The sequence below is a fragment of the Crocodylus siamensis genome, chromosome 14 (genome assembly GCF_052110815.1).
Source record: "Crocodylus siamensis isolate JL-2025a chromosome 14, ASM5211081v1, whole genome shotgun sequence".
In the NCBI taxonomy this organism is placed as follows: Eukaryota; Metazoa; Chordata; order Crocodylia; family Crocodylidae; genus Crocodylus; species Crocodylus siamensis.
Genome location: NC_143408.1, coordinates 384,458 through 397,773, shown reverse-complemented (window position 1 = coordinate 397,773; position 13,316 = coordinate 384,458). Strand labels below are relative to the sequence as shown.

The 13,316-nt window shown below is 40.1% G+C and overlaps 1 long non-coding RNA gene across 1 annotated transcript; it reads left to right on the top strand.

The window, feature by feature from the left end:
- Positions 1-244: 244 nt before the first annotated feature.
- LOC149853032 (uncharacterized) lies at positions 245-12,713 on the top strand. Its single transcript, XR_016439204.1, has 4 exons — positions 245-755; positions 6,914-7,021; positions 8,334-8,400; positions 12,253-12,713. It is a non-coding gene; the product is annotated as an uncharacterized LOC149853032 (long non-coding RNA).
- Positions 12,714-13,316: the final 603 nt, after the last annotated feature.

The following is a 13,316-nucleotide window of genomic DNA, read 5'->3' as shown; positions in this document are numbered from 1 at the left end:
GAAAGGCTGTGTTCAAGTTTAAATTAATTGTGAGTCTTCATTAATTTTTAGCTGATACATTATAGTAACTTAATTTCCACAACAGACTTTGAAGATTTACGAAAGGATGTGTGATCATGCATTTACATGCTAGTTTATCGTGGCCTTTGACTAGCTGGAGACTGGGTCAACCTCCTGGATGATGCCTTCTAAGTGGAAATGTACCCACATACATGTCAGTGATTCAAAGCCAGCTACTGTTCAAATGGAAACTTTTCTTAACAAACTTCTTTTTATACAGTGGTTTCAGTACCTGCTAGGTAAAGGCTCCTATTCTTTGTAGTATCAGAGGTTGGGAGAGTTAGGAAGCAAACTCTGAAGAGGACTCTTAGGAAAAGTTACTCACAGGATACCGCTGTTCTGATCTAGTTTAATCAATTCTTGTCTTTCTGTGAAACAGCTCTGGTGGTTGGTGTGGTCACTATCCTATAGGTAGTAGCACAGTTCTGCTTTGAATTAGGCTTTACAAAAACATTTTTGTCCTTCAAATCCAGACTGTTCAGTGAATGAGAAAAGAGAACACACAGTTCTACCAGCAGGTACTTTTAGAGAGGCTAAATAAGGCTCTTAACTTGTTTTGTCAACAGGAAATGTAACAAGCATTCATTCAAGGAATGGGGGCTAACTGCATTGGAGAAAATCAGTCTAGAACGAGTGAGGGCCTGCCTCTGTGTTCAGAATCAGACTGAGGAAGCTTATCCTGCATAACTCTTCAGGTCTGTGCCATTATATGATATGTCACTTTTCAACAGGGAATAGAATGTGATTGCTTCATCGTATAAATACATCTAGTTAGACCATTATGTTTAATCTAGGTCAGCTAAATTGCTGTGATTTGATTCCCAGCATGAAAACACAGAGCTCCAAACCTGATACTCAAAAGCAGTGAGACAGATTAAAAGCAGAGGGTCATATTTCAAAAGGGGGTTGTTGCTGGCATGGGAGATAAAGGAAACAGTTTGTCTTGAAAATCTTGTGCTATTAACCCTTCCCAGTCTAAAAGGGAATAAATAGAACTAGCAGGAAATTTCAGATAGTGGTATGCAGGAGTAGGATTTTATAAGCACAGCTGTCCCAAATCCATGATTTTGTTTGAAACCTAGAAGGGAACACAGTCTAACTTTTTTTTCTTTCAAAATAAGGTGAGGAGAAGGTAGCTATATTGATGTTTTGGGATTTTATGGAAGAAGTGACTCTTGAGAGAGTTTGAAAATAATATTTTGAGCTAATTATATTACTTGGCTACCAAAAACTTAATCTTATCTCTTGAGGCAAATAGATTTGAGTATGAAACTTATCAAAGGTTAAAAAAAATTAAAATTGCATGGGTTCAGAGGTAAATTTTGATAGTCAAAATGCTGCTCCTGGCTGAGAGTGCAACAGTTATCTTGTTTTGTTGCATGCTGTGGCCTAACTGCACCAGCTCAAAGCCAAAGCATTGGTGTTCTGTTTGCTTTGTAATGTATATTTCTATCTTGGCTTCTCTTTGAACCTGTGAACCCAAAATTTGATCCAGCAAGCAGCAGTCTTAAAATGCAAATAATGGAGAAGAGACTTTTAGGAGCACGCTGATCCAGTTTTCTTTTAGGGTATTCCTTCTGGATAGGATTGTCTTTTAAATGAATGTCTCAATGCAGTGCTACACTGAATTTTTTTGAAGTTAAGATTCCCTATGCAAAATACTTGCATGCAATTAAATACAGTTCCTTCCATGTGCTTAAAAGGTCATTGGAAAATGGAAAACAAATAGTAGGGCACTTCTGTGCCATGACCATTTTTATATTTAAGTGCAGTTCTCTCTCAGAGGTGTTTGGTTGAATCATTGTATACCCCACAATCTCTAATGCCATAGAAATGTGCCTGCTTCCTGGAAATAATGTTTCTTATTTAATTTATTGTTAAACACTATATGGACTGTAATCATAATGGAACCTTTACATGTTAAACCCTCTTGTTAGATAAGTAGTTGGGATTGTTTCTGTAACCCAAAAGAGCATTTGCATCATGTCTCAGAATTAGGGATTTTTAAATCCTTTGGGTCAGTAATTCTTCTATACAGCTACCGACAGCAATAGCTATTGTTACTATGAGCACCAGGTAGAAAGTGAATTAATTTCAGAACTGGTCTATTTGTGGCACGCACAGCTGATGTGTGTGGCACGTGGCAGATCGGGAGGGGACAGGAAGCACAGTGGCAGGTAGGGCAGAAAACAGAGAAACAGATCAGTCCAGCACAGGGCAGAAAGCAGAGCAGCAGCTCAGGCAGGGAAAGGGGATCGGAATGGGACTTGGGGAGGGTCTGGGGCTAATTTGTAGCATGTCTGCCAAAAATGTTGGCCCCCAATGATTTATGTAAAGGTGCCCTGTGACCCCTTTTGTGCTTGCTAAGCACTGTTCAGTCGTAGAGTAAGAACAAAAAGATCCTGGCCCCAGAGAGCTTACAGTCTCTCGATAGGAGCACGGTTAATTTGCATATCAACTGAAAGATATTTTTGCTAGAACCGTTTAACATTTCAGTCCAGGTCAAAAGCCTTGAATTTGGGTAGAATCATGAAGACTTTCTCAAGAACAAGTAAAAATAGAGCTGAGTTTTCTTTATTTTCAGTTATTTAGGGAATTTGAGAAACTGATGCTATTCCTCCTTCCTTTCATTGTTCCCTGTTAAATCTTTGTTTACCCAGTATTTTATTACTGGGTAAACATCTGAACTATTATAGCCTGATTTTTCATGCATATTTTAAATCCCTAATATCTAGATGTCCAACATGTGCAGAAGCAGTAGATATAGAACATTCTGCTAACTAGATCAGTGCAGTTTTTTCCTCTTCCAAAAACAGAATGTAAAGCAACTGTAAAATATCAGCCACCCAGCTCCAACATCTGCGCTGGGGCTTCCTGTAGTGTACTGACTGTCCCTATGGATAATAATAGGCTGCTCCTTATTCTGACCTGTCTCTTATGGGACACAGCCCATGGGCACTGAAAAGTAAAATTGCTTCTAAACCCCTCTATGTGGCCTAGATTCTGGGCTCTGGCTGGCATCTGGTGCATCTTAAAACAGACAGTGAGTTTACATTGGTTTTCAAAAATTTACTGTGGGCTGAAGTGCATATCTCCTGCTCTCTGTGATAGGGTTGAGAAGACTGCTTCCCCTTGTCATTGGTGCAGCAAAAAAAGAGAAATGGGGCCTGTGTGTCCTGCAATTTTTTGTCTGCTCCATGTGTACTTGGAGCTGATCCCCTACTCAACACCAGCAAGGTTGCTTATGATTTCAGCCAATTGTTTTTATATGCTCAGGTAGGGCTGCTTTCTCTTGTTACTGGTGCAGTGCAAAAAAGCTGCAACCAAGAGAAGAGACGGGGCCTGCCCGTCTTCACCCTCCCCCTACCCATGCACAAATTTTGCTATGTGCCATGTGCACCTGGAGCTGATCCCCTACACATCTCAAGCCACTTTCTTTTGCTCGTGCTCCCAGCAGATGTTTTTTGCACTTTAGGCTAATGGAACTTAATGGATTACTGCAGTTTCCCCCTTTTCGGAATAAATACCACTTTGTTGGAGATCCGGAAATGCATGCTGGATATGATAAACAAGCTGCTGGCTGGACTGCAAATGCCAGGATATGAATAGAGTTCCACAGAAGCAGAGGATCTGACAGCTCTGCGCATTAGTTCATTGAACCACTGAGCCACACGAATTAAGCACATTTCCAGCGATTATGTGAGCATTCCTGTTCAAGTCTCAAGTAATTTTAGATTGTTTCTGCATGTTTGTGTGGTTTTTAAAGCAAGCACAAACATGGAGAATTTGATTTGCAGGATATTCTTAAATGCCACTCGCCCGGTTTCTTTCAGACAAAAATCTGGAATAAGTATGCAAGGCATATCCCACAGTTTCGTGCTATCTTGAGCAAGACCTAAAATTTCATTTATTGAGGAAGCAAGTAAAATAGAATAAAAGAGAATATTTTCACTGCTTCTAGCTGTCAGGGATTCCCAACTTTTTAAAAATTGATTTCTCGGTCTATACATCAGAGTTCAGGCCATGTGAAACTTCTATAACCAAATTAATGTCAAATGGGAACCTTTTCTAATATCTGATGAATACGACTGCACAAGAGAAAAGAATAGTCTAAAATAACTTTTTGTGAGAAGTAGAATTTTCTTCAGAAATAATCCCCAAAATAAACATCCTCCATTCCTGTGGAAAACATCCCATTTCAACAACTTGCTCAGTATTTTGCTTTTGATTTTGACAAGCGGGGTTGACATGTACCTTATAGATGGAGTGTCTGATGAAGTGAACTTGGGTTTGTGAAAGCTTGTCGTCTATGTATATATTTCATGTAGTTAGTCTATACAGTGCATATCTAGCCTGCCTTCTCATTTTCATAAAAGCCAGAATCATGTCTCCTTCATTTTCTACAATATTTCAAGATGGGGAAGGGGGCTTCAATAATTTTTTTTTTTTTATATTCATGGTCAGTACCCTGTTTGTAAGCTTCATTTTTTGCTGTTTGAAATACCTTTTTGTTAGCTCCATTAAAGGCAAGTTTACTCCAAAATACTCCAGGCAACCAGCTTTCTTCCATCCTAAACCTTCAGTTGCCTTTGCTTATACTCCTCCTTTTGGTTGGTGTTAAAAAAGGACCCATAAAGTCAGTGAAAACCACAGGACCTACCATTTCTATGCACGTGATCTTTGTTCCTCAGAGCATGCGAAGCCTGATTTGTCAGGAATTGTTCTTCTGGACTCCTTCGTATTCCCTAGAAGAGTTGGAAACAAGTTAGAACTCGGCTAGGCTGTCACAGGTTTTTTCCTGATCCTTTCTTTGCAGAAGTTGATGTGGGATTCTTAGCACGTGTATATTGTTTCCGTTGCAGTGTGGTAGGGTGTTGTGTTTGCGTGGAATGTTGTGTGGCAGAAAGGAATGACAGATTTGATTTCCTTTTGCTAGACTCCTTGGGGCATTTTTGCAACTCTTGATTACGTGGGAGTTAAAACAAACAACTTCTTCATGATGAGGCAAGTTCAGCCTCAGTTCCTTCTAGGCCCTGGTGATCCTCCTACAAAATTTGAACACCTTCTCCAGCTGCATTTACTACCTGCTAATTAAGTGTTTCCATTCCTTTGTAGCCCAGCTAACTGTGAATTAATCCATTTTAATTAAACTGTTTCAGTATAACCTTTTGTAATACTTGAGCTGACAGCCAATTTCTTGAATAAAATAATTGATTCTTTGGCATTTGCCTTTGTCTTGTCATTTTAATTTGAAACAGGAGTTTGCAAAAAATTTTTTATACTGCTTCTGAAGGGCTTATGCTTCTATACAGTTAATTTAATAAAAGATACCACAAAAAACCCTTGCCTCTTGCATCTTCCTGAACCAGCACAGCCACTACAAGACTCCAACTCTACTTATGCAAATAATAATAATCCAGCTGCTTCCTGGTTTGCAGCTCTAGTAGACCACCATCAAACTGCTTCTCTAGCTTTCTCTGCTTCAGGACTTGCTTCAAAATAGTCTTTGTCTTTTATAATCCTTTATGTACTTGGGATGATCACAAAATACTATGCCATGATACTCTTGTATAATTCTCTGAATGTGCCCTCAGTGTCTTTGATCATGCTCTCTTCTGTCATTGAATCTCGTTTTTTTAATCTTGGCTGACAAGTCTCTTCTCTATTGCATTCGTCATTTGTTCTATCTTTTCTTTAAAATGACAATTATACTGAACTCTGTAAAACTGTTCTAAGGGTAGGATTTCTTCATAGGTTAAGGTTCTGTCTTACACTGACCTCTTCCATAATGCAGGCCATATCATTTCATCTCATAGTTTCATAGTTTCTAGGGTCGGAAGGGACCTGAGCAGATCATCTAGTCTGACCCCCTGCCATGGCAGGAACGAATACTGGGGTCAAACAACCCCAGCAAGAAGTTCATCTAACCTCCTCTTAAACACCCCCAGGGTAGGAGCCTCCACCGCTTCTCTTGGAAGCTTCTCTTGGAAGCTGGTTCCAGACCCTAGCCACCCTGACTGTGAAGTAGCGCCTCCTGGTATCTAACCTAACCTAATGATTCCTGTTGCTAGCTCATTGACTATAGCTTAGCTGTAAGTTATCTTCTGCAAAGAGGTGAGCACTGATTTTAAGGGCTTCAAGTGAAAGAATTCTACATATTCCTACCCAAGATGTTCATGACCAATTACTGTCACTTTTTAAAAGTGGGCTTTATTTTTAGACTCTGTTTAACTTTAGCTATTGGACTCATACTTTTGCCTGCTCAAGCAAATAGTCCACTGCTGTCACTACAAATCGCTACAAAGAAAGCGGTATGTGAAATAAAGCCGTATTATTTTGTAGATATCAGTATATATTGTTTAAACTGGTACTGAAAATGAAAACTCCAAACCAAGCAAAGTGTCTTTGAATTGTGAAAATGTGGGACTGTGTTCTATTCATGTGGTTTCCAACTTTTCATAAAGTACTAAGATAGCTGAATAACTACTATAGTCTATTATTCACCCCAGCCCTCCATAGCAAGTTAGCTCACAATTAAATAGGGGGGGAACAACTGAAAAAGTGTAATTAAATGCCCTAATGACAGATAGCCTCTTACTTCTCTGATTAAGCATGCTGTGTACAAATAAGTTATTATAAATCATTTATCATTACGATTTCAAGCAGTGTATGAAGATTTAAAATATAATATACTACAGAAAGATCAGCTTGTTGTGCTCCATGGATGATTAATGGGTATCCATTCATCACGACCATATAATAATAATGTTATCCTTTTATTATGCACCACTCAAATTACATTCTTATTTTGAATGTGCTCTCTAATTATCCTTTCCTTGTAATTTTGTTTCAGAGTTACTTTTATTCCCCAGAGGCAGGATCAGTCTTGTTGTTACTGCTCCTTAGAACAGACATTACATTTGGATTTTCCTGAACAGAAGTGTGTATTCTCATGCAGCTAGTAAGTGTCTTCATTAATCTGACAAAACCAATCTGCTGTTGCTGCTTCTGCTGTAACCCATTAGCACATCAGATGTCCTTAGGGAAGTAAATGTAGCAGTTTCACTTCAGAATGCCACTTGGCTTCCTGCTGTGGCCTCTCTTCCATAACACACGGAGGAAGAAGAGCAAGATGTTGATTAAATCAGACTAATGAGTTCTTGTCTTGGCACAGGTCTGTTATTTTAAGTGTTAACTGGAAAATCTGTATTACAGCTCCAGAATATGAAATGACTTCATGACCTATTTCATTAGTTAAGTGGGGGTGTGCATGTGTAAATTAAGAGTCTGGTCTCATTGAAATCAATAGTAAAATACCTACAAAGAATAACAGAGTTTTGTTTAATTGCAGGATATTTTCTTCAAGTGTAGCTTGTGCATATGTTTCCAGGAATATTTTAAATCGGTGGGGTTCAATCTCTGGCCTGTAGGCTGAATGTGGCCCATGGAGCCGTGTCATCTGGCCCACAGGTTCAGAAATTTTGGCTGCAGGATGGGGGTGGCAGCATTAATTGTTACAGCTTCCAGAACCATGACAGTTAACACTGCCATTGCTCCCCTACTGTCAAATGTATGGTCCATTGTGCTGAATCACACTGATGTGTGGCCAGATCTACCACATGAGACCAGGCTGATACATCAGGTCTCACCCACAAACCAACCCCACAATAGATCTGGCCCATGGGGCTGGAAGATTGAGCAATACTATTTTAGGTATGTGGAATTTGTGAAGCGCCAGCAAAAAGCCATTTTTGAGCAACAGGAGATGAATATTAGATAAATCAGTTTGATATTAGGTTAATTGTTCAGTGACCTGTAACTCTGAAGCTCTTCCGAGTGTGCCTGCATGAACATTTTCCTTTACCTTTACAGTAAATCTATGAGTTTGGGGACTGACTAATTTTGTAGACCAAAGTTTGGGAAGGGGCTAAAATAGAGCTTTATAATGGGCGCTGGTTGCAGCTGCCCTTTTATGCTACATAGGAGAGGATCCATTAAAGTATTACTACAAATATTTAAGACAAGCTGCTTTTATTTCCATATGGTCCTGGGAGAGTTTAAGTGAGAATAACTAAAGCTGGACCTAAGAATAACCATGATATGATTGGGGAGATAAAGGACTGTGAGACTGTTGCTGGCTTGTATGGGAGTTCCCCATTTGGCACTGGGTACCACAGTTCACTCAGGGTTTTATTTAACTTGAGCAGTTCTTCAACAAGAACTTTGTATAATCACCTACAGCACAACTGCTGTTTCTGTGTGTTGCCTTTTAGTGATTTTCAGGAGCTGGTATGTGGATAGACGCAGCAGCATATGGAATTATTCCTGCAGTAACTAAAGGTAAGAGGATGTGGAATCTCCCACTGGAGCTCCTCAGGGTGATAAGAATCCAGTCACTTCAAGGGTTTATTTTAATTCAATACTAATTTTTTTTTCAGTACATTGTAACCAGGGGAGATAAAGTACAAGATAACGATTGCATGAAATACAGTTGTCTTATTCTTTGATTCTTATATAACCTAGTTATAAGAGTTACCTAAGTGGCGATGGTACAATAAGAAAAGCCTGGTCACTCTCAGACATTATAGCTAGGAATAGACATTACATTTGTCCCTGGACAAGTTGTGCCTGTGTTTGTCCTGGATTGGCATGTAGATGCATCACCCTTCTGATCAGGGTTTAGTGAGTGGTTAAATGCACTGGCACTTTTCTGCCATCGATTCAATGATGAGGTTAACTGGTCATATGCATTTTGTGATGTCCCAGGATGAACTGTTAGTACTTCTTATCATAGTTTCATAGTTGGTCGGGTCGGAAGGGACCTGAATAGATCGAGTCTGACCCCCTGCCCTGGGCAGGAAAGGGTGCTGGGGTCAAACGAGCCCGGCAAGGTGTCTATCTAGCCTCCTTTTAAAGACCCCCAGGGTAGGAGCGAGCACCACTTCCCTTGGAAGTTGGTTCTAGATCCTAGCCGCCCTGATTGTGAAGTAGTGCCTTCTAATGTCTAGTCTGAATCTACTCTCTAACAACTTATGGCCGTTATTGCTTGTTACTTCCAATAGTGCTCGGGGGAACAGGGACTCTCCCATTGCCTGCTGGTCTCCCTTGGCCAGTTTATAGACGGTCACCAGATCCCTTCTCAGTCTTCTCTTGTGGAGGCTGAACAGGTTCAGGTCCGGTAGCCTCTCCTCGTAGGCCTGCCCGGCTGCCCCCTGATCATGTGAGTGGCCCTCCTCTGGACCCTCCTGATGTTGTCCTGACGTGTGGTGCCCAGAACTGGACGCAGTACTCCAACTGTGGCCTGACCAGTGTCGCACAGAGGGGGGAGGATCACCTCCTTGGACCTGCTTGTGATGCATCTGTGGATGCATGACAAGGTGCGGTGAACGTTTTTAGGATTTATCCCAGGACAATGAACATGGACTTCTGAATGATTACACTTTGTCCCAGGATAAAATTGTTTAGTATTCTACATGTCAGAAACCCAAGACTTAACTGCAAATGTCAGCAGCTTGCCAGTATTCTGTCACTCCCCTAACTAGGAGAAAAATAGCCCCTTTCCTACCTTTTGCATTTTTTCTCCCTTTACAGAGTCTTTTCTGTTAAAATAGAAACAGCACCTAAGAAGCTAGGAATATATATGCCCTACTTTCTTGATCGAAGAAGAAAAAGGAGGAAAGCCTATCTCTATAAGGAAAAATCAAAGGTCTTCTACTGAGGCCTTTTGGATCCAATTCAGTTTGGTTGCACTTGAGTTTTGTCAAAAGGCCAATAACGACATAGACCAATGGTTATGAGCTTTTCCCGCTAACTTGACAAAGATGCGCACTGTACCAGCTAGTGCCCACTGTTTTCCATTTAGGTGCCCAATAGACCTACACTGAGTGCTCACTAGAGCTGCACCTTGCCACTGTCATAGCTTGCTGCCAGCTTAGCTTGGTAGTTAGGTGAACAAAGACAAGTTTCCTGGGGCTTTGCATAAACAAACATAATGGAATAATTATTAATGGAATAATTCTCCCACCTTAGTTGTAATGAATATGTAGATCCATTGGATTAAGCCTGAGAGTAAGAATTTCAGGAGAAGGGAGCGGTTCAGAATAGCAATGTCAGGAGTCACTATCTGTAGTATTTAGTGGTAACCCTGTCATAATTTGGTCAGTGTTTACCTGATAATTGAACACTGTTGCTCTTAAATGGTTCCGTTGACAGCTGATAGAGGCCTTGAAGATAAAATTCTTTTTCCTTGGTTGAGAGATCATTTGATAGTGGAGTGTGCATGCAATCGGCATGTAAATTGGACCCCTTCTGAGCTAAATTAAATCTATCTGCACCTTTTCCCATAAACTACATCCCCTTTCTCTTCGACACAATAATGCAGTCACACCAAAAATGTGCACACGCTGTTAAAATGGAAAAGTGCCTGAGATTCCTGACATTTCATGACCAGAATTCCAATTTTTTGTAAACTACATAAAAATCTGAACTATGCGCAATGCAAGCGATGGCTGAATATGGCTCATAGATTTGACTGATGAATAGATTTTATGTATAAGCAGTTCTTACAGAACTTCCTTTAAACTCCTAACTGTTACCAGATGTTGGTTGCAGGCAGCTGCTAGAATTCCAACACCTGTTGCACTGCACTGAATGGGATTCGTTTTGGCAGGCACTGAAAATTCCATTTCAGTAACTAAATAGTCCAAAATTATATCTAAAGCCTCCTTTTTGAGACCAAGCTGATCCCAGCCATATTTACAAAATGGCACATAGTTTCATAATTAGAAGACAGCTTGTAGTCTTTAAAGGCTGTAATTGACTGTTATTTCACATAGTCAGTGAGTATCAAATGGAAAATCTTTAAAGCTAAAATAATCCTCTGGCTTTTATTTTTATATTTTTATATATATATATATATATATATATATATATATAACCTAAGTACTGATAATTTCCAGCTGCAGTTTCTGTAAGCTAGAAACATGCTGAATGTCAGCATTCTTTGAAACATGACAGCATTATGCTGGAGTTAGTGGAACTTCATCTTAGAACATTGTCCTGCACTGCCTGCATCGCTCCTGCTACTGGATTGTGTTGTTCCACTGCAGCTGAGGCCCAGAGTCCATTCCCCAATAAGATTCTGTTGCCTAGAGGACTGCAGAGCTGGCTTCTTGCAGCATGTTCTGTGAGACTCTGTCTTCCAAATCGTGCAGTTAGACTTGGGTGGGTGTCAGGGGCTGTCCATATGGAGCCAGTTGCAGGTCTTGTATTCAGATACATTTAGTTAGTTCATGTTGTGACTTTATAAAATTCTAACAAAACTTGTGCCCCACTGTTTCATCCGAAACCTGACTGATCTCACCCTTATTATAAAAAGTAACATAGCTATATATTTGGCTGCTACCTCTGGTCTCAGTCACTGGAGCCCCAGTATCAAAATCATTAATTTGTAAATTGCTTCGAGACGCATGAAGAGATGCTGAACAGCAGTGGTAGTTGCTCCATTGCGAGAATTAGCAGTTCTTTATGCTTTCATTTTGCCAGTCTCTTGTGCCTTGTGTCAGAGGATCTCCGCATACGTTCAAATACAAATTCAGGCACACAGTGCCTATGAAGGAGGCCAGGATTTTCCTCACTTTGCATATCAGAAAATTGAAGCACAGGCTACACACTGTCTATGATGGAGCTGAGAACAGAACCCCAGATTCCTGATTCTCAGGGACAGTGCTTTATCCCTGAAAGTCTTGGACCTATCCCACTTACTTTTTTAAGTCTTCCCTTTCATGTTTAATTTAGTACACTGTCTCTCAGTGCATAGTTTGTAAGAAGAGGTAATGATCTCTGTACTCCTGTAATTTGGATGAGCTTAAACTCAACAAGAATGCCAGCAGTATGAAAGAACTCACTCTTCAACATAGACACTTCAGCTGGCTTCATTCCTGATTTAGTTTGAAACTGACGAAACTATGTCCCAAAACAGAGTGTGTTTATTTAGGGTAAGTGAAAACTATTTCAAGTGCAGACTTTTTAAGTAGAGTTGACCCAAATGACTTGTGACCAGGACCATGCATGCCACAAATGCATTCAGTATAAAGACAGGTAAAATTAATGCACTGAGTGAATAGACATAACACAAAAAGTGCATCTTTTAAATTAATTATTTGAAATCTGAATTGTATTTCTTGTTTCTAGTTCTATGTAAGAAAAAGAGGCAAGAATCCCAAAGACCATCAGCATCAAACTCAAGAGTAACAGCACTGTTATAGGCATACATTTATGAGGTACCAGAAGTCAAAAAAGAACACCGGCCACATGAACTTCAGATGTAGAGGGAAGATATGCTCTGAGGACCTTCTTGGACCTCATTTCTTCCCTGCACTTGTCTCAGATTACAGGCAAACAGAATATTGCCCTGGCAACTCTCATGTTAATGTTTTGTTATGAAGATGCATGAAAACAGAGTGAGGAAAAGAGGAGCACTTGTACCCAAGCAGCAACAATTGCAAGCAAAATGGGTTCAGTTGAAATGGAAAAGCTGTTTACAAGGTAGTATTTGGGATATGCTGCAACTTTCGCATTTGAGCTAGTTTTAAAATAATTTTGTATGAGGACTTCCCCCTCCAAGACTCTGTGCAGTTGCTGTACACTTCCCATTCAACAGTGACAGTGGGATTTTGGTATTCTACTGCTTTGGAAAGAACCTTTCTCACTGTCTGGCCACATTAAAGTCAACTACTCGCATTGCAGAGGAAGTAATTGGGTGCCAACATTAGTGTGGCTGACTGCAATGCACTTTTCCACTTAATGTAACATGTAATTCCATTTAAACAGGAAAAAGACTTTTATGAGCAAAATCTATTTTTAAAAATTAAATTAAAAATTAAGTAATTTGAAAAGCTTCCCAAAGTGGATGTTGTTGACAGCAACCCTCTTCTGCTTCTGAAAAACACTCGTAAGTACTTGATCACATGGCAACTTTTACATACCTGGGCTGACCTCAGAATGGAGACAGTCCATTCCAGACACAGAGGTTGCTTTGTGTGCCAGTATCTTTTGTCTGAAGGAGTTATGGTAGATTCAGAAAAGTTATGGGGCTCTAGAAACTGACGTAGGAGGGTTGAGTGTGAGTAACAGTGTTCCTTGGGGGTTTATCTGTCCTGAGTTGCTATAGCCTGCATCCCCTCGGGTAACATGGAACAATGAGCTGAGTTTTGCCATCCACACTGAATGAATCAGGTCTGTCCTAAAATGACGTC